Source organism: Triticum aestivum, chromosome 2B, assembly GCF_018294505.1.
Source record: "Triticum aestivum cultivar Chinese Spring chromosome 2B, IWGSC CS RefSeq v2.1, whole genome shotgun sequence".
Lineage (NCBI taxonomy): Eukaryota > Viridiplantae > Streptophyta > Magnoliopsida > Poales > Poaceae > Triticum > Triticum aestivum.
This window is the reverse complement of record NC_057798.1, coordinates 52,465,759-52,484,528: the sequence shown is the minus strand read 5'-3', so window position 1 is coordinate 52,484,528 and position 18,770 is coordinate 52,465,759.

Here is an 18,770-nt window from a genome sequence, read left to right as displayed (position 1 = left end):
AACTCCACATCCCACTGCCTACGAAACCCGCTGCCGGCCTGTCGCAGCTTCACATTATTTGGCGGATCTTCACCCAGCATGTTCATAAAACTGTCAGGCAGCCTCTGCAGTTTGGGACAATGAGTGATGTAGCAAACAACAGATATCATAATGAGATGGGTGAAGGGGAGACCTCTTGTTTTATATACCTGCGTCATGGATGATACTGAAGTCCCAAGTATGATACTGAAGAACTCGGAAGCATCCAACTCGTATTGCGGTGTCGCAGAGCCGCGGTGGCTGCTTCCCCCCATCTCTGATAAGCAGCAGAAGAGACCAATTAGTACCCTTACAATAGATCATAAAACATGCATGATAACAGGCTATACCGAAAGGCCAATTGTACTGGACTATAAATTAGGGTAACAATGACACAGAAGATGGGAGCACCTAGTACACATTAGCAAAACAAAAAGGTACCACGCTTAAAAGGAAAGACCACTTGGCTCTATTGCCACCTATGGTTTAATGCAGCAAGAATAAAGGGGCAGTTGATCCTACTTAACTAAGTACTAAGATACCCCGACCCATGCATTAGTCTCAAGTACCCCATATATCCTATTTTTAGCAAAGTCCTAAAATTCACGGAAAATTTCAGCATGAGCTTTGCTGAAAATAGGACATATGGAGTACCCGAATTTGCCGGAATGGAAGTTAATCGACATTCCGGCAAACTCAAGGGCCTCTCGGGGTACCTGCAAAATCATTATCCCCGTGTCGGTGTCAAAACCGGCGGATCTCGGGTAGGGGGTCCCGAACTGTGCGTCTAGGCGGATGGTAACAGGAGACGAGGGACACGATGTTTTACCCAGGTTCGAGCCCTCTTGATGGAGGTAAAACCCTACGTCCTGCTTGATTAATATTGATGATATGGGTAGTACAAGAGTAGATCTACCACGAGATCAAGGAGGCTAAACCCTAAAGCTAGCCTATGGTATGATTGTTGTAATGTATGTTGTCCTATGGACTAAAGCCCTCCGGTTTATATAGACACCGGAGAGGGCTAGGGTTACACAGAGTCGGTTACAATGGTAGGAGATCTACATATCCGTATCGCCAAGCTTGCCTTCCACGCCCAGGAAAGTCCCATCCGGACACGGGACGGAGTCTTCAATCTTGTATCTTCGTAGTCTTGGAGTCCGGCGGACGATGATAGTCCGGCTGTCCGGACACCCCCTAGTCCAGGACTCCCTCAGTAGCCCCTGAACCAGGCTTCAATGACGATAAGTCCGGCGCGCATAATGTTCGGCATTGCAAGGCGGGTTCCTCCTTTGAATAATCTAGAGAAGATCATGAACACCAGGATAGTGTCCAGCTCTGCAAAATAAATTCCACATTCCACCGTAGAGAGAATAAAATGTACACAAGTCCAATCTGCTGACGTATTACGCGGCATGACATCACACCGCTACCAAGCCTTTACTTGAATCGTTTTTTATTATACCACCTCAGCATGTTTAGCGAAGCGGTTTCCTTGGCACGTCCTGTCGAAGCAGAGATCGTGTTCCCCTTATTCCGGGATTCTCATCAATACGGATGTGGGTAACCCAACAGTGCCCGTCGCCACGCCTCCTCTATCGAAGGTGAATCCCGAACGGTCACGGAGACGGCTCTTGGTATTTTCCCCCTTTATAAGAGGACCAAGGCTCATTTCTTTTCTTCAATCTTACATCGAATCTTCCCCTTGCTCCAAGTTCCAACACCCAGAGCCCCAGATTCGAGCGCTTCGGATCTTCAACAATGTCCGGCTCCGACCTTCAGGGTCGGTGGATGCCCTCCTCCGTCACGGAGGAGGACGTGCTAAAGCTGCGTGAGGCCAAGTACCTGTCCTACGAGATTTCGCACAGGTTGCCCGCCCAAGGGCAGGCCGTACCCACTCCCGAGCCCGGTGAGTACGTCGTCTTCATATCCCACCTCCGTCGAGGTTTAGGCTTCTCGACGGACCCCTTCGTGAGAGGGCTCATGTTCTACTACGGGCTGGATTTTCACGACTTGGCTCCGGAGTCCATCCTCCATATTTCCGCATTCATTATTGGCTGCGAAGCCTTCCTCCGCGTCACCCCCCACTTCGGCCTATGGCTGAAGACCTTTAATGTGGAGCCGAAGATGATCGGGGGGCGTCAAGCGGAGTGCGGCGGGGCAGCCATAAGCAGGAGGGTCGATGCCCCGTGGCCCGAGGGCTCCTTCCAAGAAGAGCTCGACTTGTGGCAGCAGGAGTGGTTCTATATCACCGCTCCGAAGGGCAGCAAGCAAAAGCCGCCGCCTTCATTCCGCTCGGGACCTCCACGCCGATTGATGTCGTGGGTCAACCAAGGGCTCAATTGGGGGCCGTCCGAAGACGTGCCTTTATTGCAGGGCCAGATTCGAGACCTCCAAGTGAGGGAGATCAATCTGGTTGTGGTGATGCAGGTCATGCTAATCAGGCGTCTTCTGCCCTGCAAACGCCGTCCTCTCCGGTTATGGGAGTTCAATCCGGAGGGACCACGAATTCTCCAACACTTCATGGGTACGACGCCCGTGGAGATGTACAAGTTGTTCTTCGGACCGCAGGCGGCGTGTCCGAAATTGACCGAGGACGCAGGCCTAAGCTGCAATCGCCCGGATACACAGGTAAGTGGCTCAGAGTCCGGACATTCTGCTTGTCTGCTTTTCTGAAATTCGCCTTCTAACCCATTATTCTTCATCAGGAGTGGGTAGCGCGATCGAAGCTGATAAGGTGTCTGGCCCCCCTCCCAGAGACCGCACTGGAGCCCGTGCTGGTCAGAATGTTGGAGGTCGCGCCCGTAGAAGGGGGCGATGGGGAAAATAGAAGAGCTATCACTTCGCCCAAGGGGGCGGCTGAAGAGGGGGGGATCGAAAATCCCTCCTGCCAGGGGGAGAAGAGGACCGCCTCCGAAGACCCGGAGGCCAAAGCCCCTAAGCGGGGGAAGAAATCTTTACCGGAGGGTCCTGCGTCCGGGGAGAGCCCGGACGTACAATAGTCTCTAAAGGGTCAGCCCTCCAGCGAGCCGTGAGTAGGAAAGGGGGGTTCATTAATAAGAAAATACCCCTATTTGTGCTTTGTGGATAACCTAAATTTTTACCTTACAGTTCGGATCTGTGGCCTTCTCAGATGAGTTCGTCTTCGGGGGATCTTCGTCCGGAGATGATGGAGAGCGAAACGCCTCCGTCTGTTGCACCATCGGACAGGGCAGACGAGCCTGAAGTATCGTCCCGGAGGGTATCCCAGAGTCCGGTGGGGCCGGAGAGTTCGGCGCCAACTAGTGTCCGGCCGGGGGAGCTGAAGGGTCTACTTGAGAGGGCGTCCATCTCAGAAGATCACCGTGCTTTGATGAGTATGGTGATTGGAAGCATTTCGTCCGCCGAAAGCGGATTGCATAGTGTCGTCAGGAGTTTGCTGGCGGGATTTGAGGTACGCAAGAAGGACGCACCTTTTTGACAGTCTGGCACATAGATGTGCATCCTGTATAGATAGTAGCCCCTGAGACTCGGTAGGTTGTCGAAAGTGACAGCGTGCCGAGGATCAAAATCGCAGGTAATGAATGTCGCCCTTCCTATGCAGGTGGCGGATAGTCCGGGGGCTAGCCGGACTAGTGGAGTTGTCGAGTTAATGCGGCAACTCGACGTGGCGGATGCGGACATCGCGCTTGTCAACCGGCGGCTTGACGAGTCGCAAGGTAAATGAATTCTCCGCAGTCACTTATTTAAGGGAGTCAAAGCTCGCTTCTGACAATATATATGTTGTGATACAGACGGTGCTACTGCTGTGGAGAGCCTTCGGGCCGAGCTTGCTCAAGCTAAGGAGCAAGCCCAAAGGAGTGATGCGGCTGCCTCGAGGGCGGCCGAGGAGTTGAAAGCCGAAAAGGCTGCGCACTGCCTAAGCAGGGAAAAGATGGCCGAATTGGCCGTGAAATTGAAGGATGCTGCCGACCGCAACGAGGCTCTTGAAAAAGAGCGCCTATCGGAGCAGGAAGACCTGGGGAAGGCCACCGCCGAGGCCAAGGATGCCCGTTCTGCAATGCGGGCTATGAAGGAGGAGTTGCGCCAGGCCGGAGATATTGTGGCTGGCAGGCCTTTTCTGCTGCGTCGCCAGTTTACGGATCCAAAGTATGCCCAACTTGGCCAGCTGTGGGGTTCGGAGGATCCATATATGGACTTAGCGGCAAGTGCGGCTGATGCCGTTGTGCACTTCCGAGCCAGAAGGATCACAAGACGGAAGAGCTATTTTGGTCTCAATTCCATAGTCCGGATCGTTCACTTCCGTTGACCGATCGGTTGGCCGAATGGGCTGAGCTGAACAGATTTTCCGGACTTGCCATGACTGATATCGTGGCTCATGTCTGGCCAGAGAGGCCCAAGGCGACGAGCTATTTCGGCTTATTGCAGCAATTTCTTGGAGCGGTGCCGCATATCAAGGAGATGAAGCGGTCGGCCTGCATAGAAGGTGCGCGGATGGCCCTTGCCCGTGTGAAGACACATTGGACAGAGATGGATGCCACCGCTATTGCAGCCCAGGGTTCGGACGAAAGCCGGTTACCCGCCGAGCACTATTTTGGGGAAGTCATGCGTGGCGCTCGTGTAATAGAGTCACAGTGCTCGAAAAATGTCACGTTCAAATGAACGTTTTATCTTGTAAAATAATGATTATGTTGTAACCGCTTTTTATACTTGTGCGTTCCAAGTATTAAAATATCTCCTATGCGGCCGTTTATGTATACGTTTGTATAACCTGAAAGATTGCAGTCTTCGGCTTCAGCCCCCATGCACAAGGTGCGGGGGTGTTCGCAAAAAATAGCGCGTTTTCACACTTAATCCGACGTCTCGGTCCTGTGAAGGAGGTGGTAGCGTAGCAAATGAGGCAATCCGGACTATGATGCTTTATCACTTTCACTTAGCCAGTGGAGTTCGAGGGTGGGGCTACGATATAGCCCCTTGGGGCACCGCGCTTCTCCGAATTCGGGGCACGTGTGTGCCTGACCGGGAAACGGTCCTTCGTCAAAGCGGGGAATTCTAAACATTCCGGTAGTCGATCGAGTGGTTGACCAGTCTCTCGCTATATCATGACAGTCAGTTTTCGGCTTTCTCTACTGAGGCGCTCGCCCAGCCGAACTGGGGCACAATCGCAGTAGTTCTCCTGGTGTCGCGTTAGCCGATGATACGGAACGTAAGGCAGCAAAACACAAGAGCCGGGCAAACCCAACATTTGACCAAAGACATGATTCGGAGCTGATGCATATAAGGCCTAACTCGAGACGCTGAACACTCCCTAAGGTGTTCGGTCTTTGTAATAATGGGCACAACAATGCCCTAAGCCCCTAGTGTCCAGGTACGGGCATGGTCCTCTGACGCGGCCGATGCCAAAACGTCAGGCTCCGCTTTGGTTATAATGAGAAACCAAGGGATTATAACAACAAGAGACAGTAAGAAAGGTTTACGCAGGGTCTTAATCTGAAAAGAATCCTCGCGATGGGTCCCTACTGCACGTCTGCGCCTATGTCTCCATTGTGCCGTTATCCTGGACGGGTGTGCACGTTGTTCATCTGTAAAAAGAGAGGAACTTAGTTTGAAAGGAACTCGTGCGAAGAAAAATATATACGAAGAAAGAAATATAAATAAGTAAAGCGGAGTCTGTGTGAGCTCGCTGTTGCTTGTGCACGCAGCCCCTTGTGAAGGGATGGGCGACTAGGGAGCCCCTAGCTTATTTATGCCGGACTCGTCTGACCGTGTCCGGGGTCTTTAAATGACCCTCGCACTGAAATGATGCCACGTGGACCGGGCATCTTAAGTGTAAGAGACGCGTAATGTGGTATGGCGTTGAAGCGGACAAAGGCCTTCTCGTCCCAAGAGTGCTTGATAGCTACTTTTAAATGGGACGATATGAAAGATTAGTTTTTCGCGTCGAAAGTTGTTCGGTGATCCGAACACAACTTCTAGTAATAGGGAGCCTATGCACTTGGCGTAAGGGCCTGGCGTCACTCCTTTAAAGGAAGTGCGGCTGTGTCGAATTTTAGTAAGGTCTATCCCCAACTTGCGGATTGTGTTTGGATACAGCAGGTTTAAGTCGCTGCCTCCGTCCATCAGGACTTGTGTAAATTGTAGTCCGTCGATTATAGGATCCAATATCAGGGCAGTCCATCCTACATTTCGAACGCTTCTGGAATAATCCAGGTGGTCGAAAGTGATTGGTTTTGATGTCCAATCTCTATGTTCCGCTGGGTTGGACCGTGCGAGACCCATTTTAACGGGTGCCGCACTGTTTTTCCGTATTATCACATGAAGTGATTTTACTGCTTTGACCTCTTGTGGGAAATTCTTTTGTTTTCCGGTGCTCTGCTGGTGGGGTTTATCATCTTCGCTTGACGCATCGAGCCCCTTGTGTTCGGCATTTAGTCGGCCGGACTGTTTGAAAACCCAACAATCTCGGTGGGTGTGGTTTGCAGGCCTTCCGGGGGTACTGTGGATTTGACATATCCGACCCAAAATCTTGTTTAAGTTGGATAGCTCATCGCTGTTATCCTTAAGAGGCGGTGTTTTGTTGTTTCGCCGCGAGCTTTTGAATCCGGCGTTGACTGCCATGCTCTTTGGGCTTTTCTCTTTATTCCGGCGCTGCTCTTTTCTGTGCCGTGATTTTCCGTTTCCATCTCTGATCTCGGATGTACTTGGGTCGCTGGTGCTGCATCTTGCTAGCCAGCTATCCTCTCCCGCACAAAAGCGGGTCATGAGGCTTGTTAGCGCGGACATTGTCCTCGGCTTCTCTTGGCCGAGGTGTCTGGCGAGCCATTCGTCTCGGACGTTGTGTTTAAAAGCTGCTAAGGCTTCGGCGTCCGGACAGTCGACTATTTGGTTCTTTTTGGTGAGGAACCTGTTCCAGAATTTGCGCGCCGACTCTCCGGTCTGTTGAGTTATATGACTTAGATCGTCTGCATCCGGAGGGCGGACATAAGTTCCTTGAAAATTTGCTCTAAACGCGTCCTCGAGCTCTTCCCAACTTCCAACAGTGTTTTCTGGGAGGCTTTTGAGCCAATGACGGGTTGGCCCTTTGAGCTTGAGGGGTAGGTATTTTATGGCGTGGAGATCGTCTCCTCTAGCCATGTGTATGTGTAGTATATAATCTTCTATCCAGACTCCAGGGTCTGTTGTTCCGTCGTAGGCCTCTATGTTTATGGGTTTAAACCCTGCTGGGAATTCATGATCCAGCACCTCGTTGGTGAAACATAGTGGGTGTGCGGCGCCCCTGTATTTGGGTGTACCGCTGTCTTCGGACACTTGGCGTGTTGTATTGCTTCCTGGGGCCCTCTTCTTTGGCCCGTAAATGGACCTGGCTGGGCCATCTGTCCTTCCAGGGTCATTAGTCGGTTTATATGCGGCGCCGCTTTCAGATTTTGGCCTATCATCTGGCCGTCTATCCAACCAGGCGGCCTCTTTGTTTTTTGATTGTGGGGGCTCTATGGCCTCCTCATCAAATTCTGGCAGTAGCTTGCGCTTCGGGTAGCTCTTTGATTGATGGCCATTGCCGTATTTGTCTGCGGTTTTGAGCACTTTGCTCCACCTCATTCTGAGTGTATCTTCCGCTGTTTTGAGCTTCCGTTTTTCCTTTTTCAAACTTCTTGCGGTGGCAACGAGTCTTTTCCGAAGGTTTTTATTCTCCGGCGGTGTGTCCGGCGTGAGGTCGCCTGGACTGTTGTTTTCGCCGGGCCTGGATTGATTATCCGACTCGTCTTGTTCGGACGGTTGCTTTTCTGTGTGTTCGTCGTCCGCTGGTTTGCCCTGCTGTATTGCTGGGTCGTTAGGAGCGCTGTTGTTGTCGAGGCGGGACTTAGTGCGGCGTCTGCGTCGCCGTTTTGGTTATTTGTCGGCGGGATTATCTTCTGCCGCGCCCCGTTGGTCCTCGTTATCGCTTCCTTTTGGGGTGTCCACCATGTATATGTCGTATGACGAGGTGGTATTCCCTTGCCTTGTAGGCACTGTTTTTTGTTCATCTCCGACATCGTCGTCCATACCGTCGATGTCTTCGGAGTCATAGTTTAGCATGTCGGTAAGATCGTTGACAGTGGCTACAAAGTGGGTGGTGGGTGGGCTCTGAATTTCTTCGTCGTCCGTATCCCAACCATCCTGGCCATAATCCGGCCAGGACTCTCCGGATAGCGAGAGATGCTTTAGCGAATTTAGGATGTCGCCAAAGGGCGAGTGTTGGAAGATGTCCGCGGCGGTGAATTCCATAACCGGCGCCCAATCAGATTCGATTGGCAGGGGCGCGGGAGGTCCGGAGTCCGGCAAGGAGTCCGGCACCTCGGAGTCACGAGCTTCGCGAGGGACAAGGCTAGTGTTCGGCTCCATCGCCGTGGAAGTTGAGCCCCCGAGGCGGTGTCCAACCACCGGTCCTCGATCTGGGCGATCGGCTCCGGTCTAAGGGCCGGAGCGGATTCTTGTGCGGCCACCAAGGCACTGTTCGGCGGCAGAGCTAGATCATGCCCATCGTAACAGTGCGGCGCGCTTGGCTGTGGCTCGAGCCCGTCGAAGATCAAGTCTCCGCGGACGTCGGCCGTGAAGTTTAGGCTTCCGAATCTGACCTGACGGCCAGGGGCGTAGCTTTCGATCTGCTCCAGATGGCCAAGTGAATTAGCCCGCAGTGCGAAGCCGCCGAATACGAAGATCTGTCCGGGGAGAAAAGTCTCACCCTGGACAGCGTTGTTAATTGAAGACGCCATCGAGCCTATCGGTGACGACACAGAGGAACTCTCAATGAAAGCACCAATGTCGGTGTCAAAACCGGCGGATCTCGGGTAGGGGGTCCCGAACTGTGCGTCTAGGCGGATGGTAACAGGAGACAAGGGACACGATGCTTTACCCAGGTTCGGGCCCTCTTGATGGAGGTAAAACCCTACGTCCTGCTTGATTAATATTGATGATATGGGTAGTACAAGAGTAGATCTACCACGAGATCAAGGAGGCTAAACCCTAAAGCTAGCCTATGGTATGATTGTTGTAATGTATGTTGTCCTACGGACTAAAGCCCTCCGATTTATATAGACACCGGAGAGGGCTAGGGTTACACAGAGTCGGTTACAATGGTAGGAGATCTACATATCCGTATCGCCAAGCTTGCCTTCCACGCCAAGGAAAGTCCCATCCGGACACGGGACGGAGTCTTCAATCTTGTATCTTCATAGTCTTGGAGTCCGGCGGATGATGATAGTCCGGCTGTCCGGACACCCCCTAGTCCAGGACTCCCTCACCCCGCGTAATGAATTCCCCAATGGGTCGACATTTCAGAAGATCACAAGTAGCACGCACCTTGCTACCCACACCACCACAAAATAATACTGGAAAAAAACATTACTATGCCAAAGCAAGTGACTTCCACAGCCACACAAATTAATTACTGCTAGATGGAGTACTCCTAACTAAGCTTGTACTACAAGTGACATGACAAGCATACCAAATAGGCAACTAAACTGTTTTTTTACCAAATAGGCAAATAGTATATGCACACCATGCATAGAGGGACAAATCAGGAGTTCAGGACGTGGATTCTCTGCTCCCGAGCTCAAATACACCATCTTGATTAGTAAAATAAAAAAATAGTAAATACATAAATGAAAAAGATTCTTAATTTGTTTGAATATTATACCGATGATAAAAGAAGTGAGACAAGAAGTGTCTGCAGCCTTGAGTAGATTCCCGGGACCTGAAGGTTGTTCACCCTGCTCATATCAAATATTATGTTGTATTAGCAGCAAGTAGACAAGCCTCCATACATCAAGCCCTAAATGATGAATGAACTGGCCAGAAAGAATCAACAGAAAATAGCAACATACATTTCTATCGATCTTAAGGCCACATGTGAGGAACACCTAGGTTTACTAATTAAAAAGAAACATCGTGATCATGTTATTCCATCTGATCCAAAGAAAAAGATGAAGCAGATTGTGTTTCATAAGAGAAGTCCCAAACTTGTAGTGTGTTTCTTATTCAGCAACATTCAGTTTGACAGCAAAGCTCACAAGAGAGAGAAGTTCCAAACTTGTATGTTTCTTATCTAGCAACATTCAGATTATCAGATTGGCAGTAAAATTCACAAGATCGGTTCCCAGACTTTTATTTTTCTTATTCAACAGCATTCATATTGGCAAGAAGAGACACACTAGTACAATACAACTGCCAAATTCACTAGAGGAACGTTACACATGACACATGAGACCAACAAAATTGCGTACATCCAACAAGTGCAACAACGGCCACCACATACCTATCCCAACACGAAATGCGCAAAGCCAATCTACTTGCAGCAAATGTGATCATGCTATTCCATCTGTCATTATTTTCACAGAAAAATTGCAAGAGGGAATTAAGAAATAAATATTTTCCAGTGCCATGATCATCATGGTCCTCACTGGGGCAACGAGAGAGGAAACCTATGAGATGCAATATCAGCTACACAAGTTTTTTTCTGTACACTCAATAGTACACTTAACATTGCAATATCAGCTACACAAGTTTTCTGTGATCTGGAGGTCATAGTTCATTCCATCTTCAGAAATAAGCACAACCATGGGTTCTTAGATGCAGTTTGGACAGTGAATACAGTTTGGACAGTACTCCACTGTCAAATTTCATTTAGGGCAAAAACTAAATACAGTTTGGACAGTTTGGACAGTTTAGAGAGCAAAATGTAAAGATTTGTGAACATTTGTTAATTTTGAAAATTTAGAGAGAAGAAAAAGGGGCATACCTCAAGCTTGGATAGCCAGGGCTCCGGCTTGGGCTTGGGCGGCGGGGGCGGCGCGTAGTCCGACGGCGGCAGGGACAGGGACGTCTGGGACTTGGTCGGCCGGTGGTGCGCCTCGTAGGGCATGGGGGCGGGCCTGAGCTTTGGCGCGGGCGGCGAGTCCGGCGCGAGGGCGGCGGGGGGCGCCGACAGGGCCTTCTCGGGCGCCGGCGTCGAGGAGGCGGTGGGCGGCGATCCGGAGGAAGGGGCCGCCTTCTTGACCTTCTGAGCAAAAGAAGGCACGGGCGGTGAGAGGAGGAGGAGAAGCTAGGGGGAAGGGAAGCAGGGGACGTACGTGCTGCAGCAGGGTGGCAAAGGAGCGGCGGGGGACGAGACCGGGCGGCGGAAGGACGGGGGCAGGGGCGGGGGAGGCATGAGGGTGGGCGGCGAGGCAGCGGCGCGGGGGAGCTGCAATGGTGGGGGGCGCGGGGGCGCGGGGACGGCGGGGGTCGGGGCGGCGGCGGGGGGGGGGGGTCGATCTGGCAAGGGAGAGGGGCGAAGGGATCTGGCGAGGGAGAGGGTGGAATTAGCTAGGGGGGAGATTACTAATGGCGCACCCTGATTTTTATTTTTATGCATTTAAAATGTTGTTTGATATTTATTTGTGTTTAAATATCTTCAAACTTGTTTAAATCATAACAGTAATATTTTTTTTAAAAAATAGTAATAATTTTTTAAAAAATATATGTTCAAATTTGTTATTTGAAAATATTTATGAATATGAAAAAGGTGGAGTGGAGGGTGCGGTGGGTCATCTGCGACGGTGGAGTGGGGGTGCGTGCGGGCCGGGGGTCGGCGGCGGTGGCCGGTGGAGCGGGGGAGGGTGTGGTGGACGGGGGGTCGATGGAGGGTGCGGTCGGCGGCGGCCGGTGGAGCGGGGGGTCGACCCTGGTACCATTAGAAGTTTTGCAAAAAAAAAGTATATATTCTAATGGCGCACTTCGCTCGGATGCGCCATTAGTATGTATGGAAAAATAGGAAAAAAAATTATTACTAGTGGCGCACCGTGTGTCTGGTGCGCCATTAGTGTCTTCCACACTAATGGCGCATCAACAAATGGTGCACCATTAGTATATAGTAGTGGCGCACTACCTGACAGGTGCGCCATTAGTACCCATCCCATCTATAGCCCTTTTCCTAGTAGTGTAGTGAAAAGAGTTGGGTCGAGTGAACCAGGTTTGAAGCCTTTCTTCATGAGGAATTCCTTCAAAGTATCATACCACGCCCGAGGGGCTTGCTTGAGACCATACAGGGCCTTGTTGAGCTTGAAGACTTTGTCAGGATTCTTTGGATCTTCAAAACCTGGTGATTGAGCAACATATACTTCTTCCTCAAGCTTACCATTAAGGAATGCACTTTTCACATCCATTTGTTGTAAGATAATATCATGATGGTTAGCATAAGCAAGTAATATGCGAATAGCCTCAAGTCTAGCAACAGGTGCAAAAGTTTCATCGAAGTCAATTCCTTCAACCTATGTGTAGCCTTGAGCTACAAGCCATGCCTTATTCCTCACCACAAGGCCATTTTCATCTTGCTTGTTGCGGTAGATCCACTTTGTGCCAATAATGTTGTGCTTGCGAGGATCTGGACGTTTGACCAGTTCCTAGACGTTGTTAAGCTCGAACTGATGTAATTCTTCTTGCATAGCTTGAATCTACTCAGGCTCCAGAAATGCTTCATGTACCTTAATGGGCTCTGTGATAGAGACAAAAGCAAAGTGCCCACAAAAGTTAGACAAAAGTGAAGCTTTTGAGCATGTGAGAGGACCTGGTGCTTCAATGTCATCGATAATCTTCTCGATTTGCACTTCGTTTGCAATACGAGGATGAGCGGGTTGTCTTCGAGGAATTTGATCTCCATTTTCTTCAGGAGCATTTTCCTCAGCACCATTTTCTTCAGGTGCGCCAGCTCGACATTCATCACGTTCTGGAATGAATTCTTCAGCAGATTCTTCAGTGGGAATGACATCCTCAGTGGCTTTGAACTTGATAGAATCCTCAGGTGCTGGTTCATCTATCACAGAAGGTAGGTGCTCTCTTTGCGAGCCATTAGTTTCATTGAACCGCACATCTACAGTTTCAACAACCTTGTGAAGAACGTTGTTTAAGACTTTGTAGGTGTGTGAGTACTTTCCCTAACCAAGCATGAAACCCTCATGTGCTTTCGGTGCAAATTTAGATGTGTGATGAGGATCTCAAATCCAACATTTAGCACCAAAGACTTTGAAGTAACACACATTGGGTTTCTTGTCAGTGAGGAGTTCATAGGAAGTCTTCTTGAAGAATTTGTGAAGATATACTATGTTGATGATGTGGCACGCAGTATCAATTGCCTCATTCCAGAAACGACGAGGCATCTTGTATTCATCAAGCATAGTGCGAGCCATCTCAACAAGAGTTCTGTTCTTGCGCTCCACGACGCCATTCTGTTCAGGAGTATAAGGAGCAGATAACTCATGAGTAATACCAAGTTCATCAAGATAGTCATCAAGACCAGAATTCTTGAACTCGGTTCCATTGTCACTCCTGATGTGCTTGATCTTCACACCAAAGTTGGTTGAAGCCCTCAAGGAAAATCGTTTGAAGACTTCTTGCACTTCATGTTTGTAAGTGACAATGTGTACCCATGTGTAACGAGAATAATCATCAACAATAACAAAGCCATATAGAGAGGCATCATTTGTAACAGCAGAATAATGATTAGGACTGAAGAGATCCATGTGAAGCAATTCAAATGGTCGAGTGGTAGTCATGATAGTCTTCGCTGGATGCTTGGCCTTTATCATCTTTCCAGCTTCACAGGCTCCGCATAAGTGATCCTTGAGGAATTTGACATTCTCAATGCCAATGACATGCTTCTTCTTCGCGAGCGTGTGCAGATTCCTCATGCCAGCATGACCAAGTCGTCGATGCCATAGCCAGCCTTCTGAAGCTTTTGCAAGTAAGCATACAGCCGGTTGTGGTCATGTAGATAAATCAACAATGTACAAGTCTCCTCTCCTAAAGCCTTCGAAGACTTTGGAATTGTCAGCTTCCATGATCACAACACAACGATACTTGCCAAAGACAACAACCATATCAAGATCACAAAGCATTGAGACAGACATGAGGTTGTATCCTAAGGACTCGACAAGCATGACTTTGTCCATGTGTATGTCCTTAGAGATCGCAACCTTACCTAGACCCAATACCTGACTTTTGCCTTTGTCAGCGAAGATGGTATGCTTCAGATGTGACGGTGATAAAGGAGCATCCATCAATAGATTCTTGTCACCCGTCATGTGATTTGTACATCCACTATCGAGTACCCACTCATCGGTTTTGGGTTGTTCATCCTGCAGATGAATTAGTGCAGCTTACGAACTCATATACTTCATCAGTGAAGAATATGACATCAATATCATCAGATCAATTTCTTCGAGCAATATGAACAGATAAACAGTATGAGGACGTGTGAAATGAAAATTCATTTCATCATGATTAGCCTGCGTCCTTTCAGGCACTGTTCAGGTCTCCAGCAAATTCTTCAGACGTTTTCAGCACGTCTGGAGACCTGACCCTTTATAAGAGATTAGTTCTTTTTCTTCACCACCCACATCTGAAGGGTTGGCAAAGAATTCATCACTCTGCGAGCACCATATGAGAAAGGTGGCATAGACGCCAGTCCACTTCGTTTCACATAAGAGGGGTTAGGGTAAGCATATGAATAAGCAGAGAAATTCTTCGAGGACTTATTAACATAATGATTTGAAGAATAATGCACATATTCATAGCCCTTAGCTTTACCCTGCGAAACAGAAGGGTTAGCACGATGATGATCATATGAGTACTTTGATCCTTTTGAGGAATTTGATCCACGTGAGGAATTTGGTCCATATGAGGACTTAGATCCATATGAAGCATTTGGTTCATATGAAGAATTTGATCTGGAGTTCCTATTCTTCACAGGTGGTGTCATGAGGACATTCACCTGAAGACTTTCAAGGCAACTTTTGGGAACCCAGATTTTCTTCATAGGGGAACCGTTCCTGCAGTTAGTCCCAACATATCTAGCAAATACTTCACCATTCTGATTTTTGAACAGTTTATAGTTTGAGTCAAATGACTCATCAGAAGAATGAGGAGATTCACATGTAAAGCCAGATAAGATAGATGGATCTACTGGAGGTCCCTTTGCAGCAACCCATGAGGTTTTGGGGTACTGCTCAAGCTTCTAGTATCTTCCATCAGCATTGAGTTTCCTCTCAAAGGCAATACCCTCTTTCCTAGGGTTTCTGTTGAGGATCTGCTTTTTGAGCACATCACAAAGAGTCTGATGCCCTTTGAGGCTTTTGTACATGCTTGTCATGTACAATTCCTTCAGCCCTGCATCATCAGTGATACTTGCATTGTCCTCGGATGAGGAATTAGTGACAGCAGAGACAGATGAAGAATTTGTAGCATTAGAAGCATTTGAACATTCAGGTGAAGAATTAGCAGTTTCACGTTCAACGCACCTCAGACATGGAGGAACAAATTCTTCCTGAGTAGCGCTGATTTGTTGAGAAAGTAATGAATCGTGCTCCTTCTGAAGATCTTCATAATCCACTCTTAGCTTTCCAAGATCTTGCTTTCTTTGAAGAAATTCAGAAGAAAGCTTCTCATGATCAGATAAGAGAGTGTTATGATGATCTTGAAGGGCGTCAAACTTGGACTGAAGTCTCTGAAGACTCTCAGCCAATGCTTTTGACTGATCCATTTCTTCACCCAACATATCATCGCTCTTATTTAGCATGTATTGAACTATTTCCAAAGCTCTTTGTTGTTTAGTGGCAAGGGAAGCAAGTTTGACATAGCTGGGGCCAAATTCATCACCTGATTCATCATCACTAGACTAGGAAAGGTAGCATTCAGTTACCTTGGCACCCTCTGCCATAAGGCACGGTGAAAAGGATGACGATTCAGGTGCGAAAGTCATCTCCTTGAGAGAATCCTTGTAATCCTCAAACCAAGGATCATGACGAGTACGATGACCTTCGTAGACCTCAGAGAGTCGGTCCCAGATTAGCTTCGCGTGATTGAGGTGCATGACGTTCCTGAACTGATTTCGGGACAGACAGGAGCAGATGACATCCTTCGCTGTGAGGTTGAGTCGAGTGTACGTGCGAATGTCATCAGCCTCCGCCATCTTGCATAGATCAGTAAGACCAATCTCAGTGACGGTCCACAGTTCGCTGTCCATAGCCATGAGTCGCTTCTTCATCATGGCCTTCCACCTAGGATACTCATGACCGTCAAAGATGGGACAGGATACGTTCCTCAATCCTGCAGTCGACATAACTCAAACTCCAGGCGGTTAAACCAAAATCACACAGAACAGATACCCGTTCGCGGGAGGACTTGACCCAGACCCCGAACTTAGAATCGGGCAACGGGCTAAAAAATTGGGCAACATCCCGGAGTTGGTGCTGCCAAGACCGGAAGCTCCTCTGCCTCTGGACGTCAGATCGGGTCAGAATTCGGACTTAACTACGCCCACCCACCCAGACTTATGCCATCTTTCCCATATCAGACAAGAGCCCCAAGAGACAGTACATTGCTACTGGGCCAGATTCCTCCTTGTGGTAAACAGGGTCAAGGACTGTCGCGAGGAAGACGCAATCTCACTTTTCTGCAAAAATTGCACGAACAAAGGGATCCTTAATGCTATAAGTCGTCGTGACATAGTACACTTTGCTGATTTAGCAGCCATAGTACAGAAGTACTGCGCGATGGAAAGCGCCTGGAAAACCCAAACAGACTTCTGGGATAATCCGGCTCTCACTAAACCCTTTGTCCGAACTAAAAGGGCAAACTCTCGTAAGTTACCCGATCCAATTCCCAAAAAACCAAAGCCCACTCCAGGGCGTGGAACCATATTGGAAGAATGGCTCAATGGGCCATGCAAAATTCACAGCACGCTGGATACCATGCCAACGTGTTGGATACTCCGGCAGGTAGCAAAAAGCGGCGAGGATCTTCTTGTAAACCATAAAGCATAGAACCATCCTGCCGAAGACGACAATGCGGTACTGACAGTCTTCGAGACTTTCGCCTCAAATAATAGGCACAAGCGAGCTCATGGAAGTTTCGCTGAAGTCTGCCACGTGGCAAAAATGAATCCATGGAGCGACACTACTATAACCTTCAGTGCCAGTGACGAACCTCAATTCCAAACAGTCAGGGCACCAGCCGCTTTGGTCCTTAGCCTAATCGTGGATGGCTTCCGGCTCACTAAAGTACTCATGGACGGCGGAAGCGGATTAAACCTGATCTATGAAGAAACCCTCAACAAGATGGAAATTGACAAAAGCCGCATGGAGCAAAGCAGCATGACCTTCAGGGGAATCATCCCTAGTCGGGAGGCATAGTGTGCGGGAAAAATCACACTGGATGTGGTATTCGGCACGCCGGAGAATTATAGGTCCAAAGAAATCACATTCCAAGTGGCCCCGTTTAGCAGCGGATACCACGCCCTTTTAGGGCGGGACGCATTCACGAGCTTTCAAGCTATACCCCATTACGGGTACATGAAGCTCAAAATGCCTGGACCCAATGGAATCATCACTCTAGCCAGTGATCCGGACGTCGCACTCCGCGCCGAAAATAAAACTGCCGCACTAGCCCTGGAAGCATTATCCGAAGCCCTAGCGGCCGAAGAACTAACAACGTTGCACGCCACAGTGGACAAAGACGACATAATAAACAACCGTGATGCCACGGGATAGATTGCTAAATGGGCTATCGAGCTCCTTCCATTCGACATAACATACAAACCACGGCGGGCCATTAAGTCGCAAGTACTGGCTGACTTTGTCGCCGAATGGATAGAAGCCGAACTCCCTAAAGAGTAAGGTGCGTACTCCAGTTGGATCATGCACTTTGACGGCTCTAAAATGCTGGCCGGATTGGGAGCGGGTGTAGTCCTGACATCCCCCACCAGAGACACGGTCCAATATGTACTCCAAATATTATACACAGACTCCAACAACGCAGCCGAATAAGAGGCTCTGTTGCATGCTCTTCGTATGGCAGTCTCTATGAGCATTCAATGCCTAGAAGTGCGCGGGGACTCAATCCTCACAATATCACAAATAAATGGAGATTTTAATGCCAAGGATCTGAAAATAGCGGCCTACCGTAATGCCATCCTCAAAATGTCAGCTCAGTTTGAGGGGCTTGAATTCCACCATGTGGCCCTAGAAAACAATCAACCGGCGGATATCCTCGCCCGCATCGGCGCTAAACGCGACCCCATCCCACCTAATATATTCTTGGAAAGGCTGTTCAAGCCTTCCGTGGTATGGGAAGGGGAGTCCGGCAACACCAGTCCAGCTCCGAATACAACCCCAGATTCCGAACTTGACGTAATCGGGGGCTCCGCCACCGAAATAACACCGTCGACCCACGAAATCATGGCTGTAATCTCCCCGTGGACCGAGCCCTTCTTGGCCTACCTAAATAGGCAGGAGCTACCCGAGGACCAAAATGAAGCACGTTGTATTATGCGGCGTTCCAAGGCCTACAAAGTCCATGAGGGAGAGCTCTATAAGAAAAGTGCCACCGGAGTGCTCCAAAGATGCATCTCCGAAGAGGAAGGGCGGCAGCTCTTGGCTGAAATCCATGCCGGACTCGGTGGGCACCATGTTGCGGCTTGGGCACTTGTCAGCAAAGCCTTCCGTACAGGTTTTTATTGGCCGATAGCCCGAGCAGATGCACAGGACCTTGTCCAACATTGCGTCAGTTGCCAGCTCTTTGCCAATCAGAGCCATATGCCCCCACCGCTCTCCAAACAATCCCCATAATTTGGCCCTTCGCGGTCTGGGGGCTGGATATGGTCGGACCTCTTAAAGGGGGGAGCCATAAGAAAAAAATACTTATTGGTCATGGTGGACAAGCTCACCAAATGGATAGAAGCCAAACCAGTTAAAACGGTTGAATCC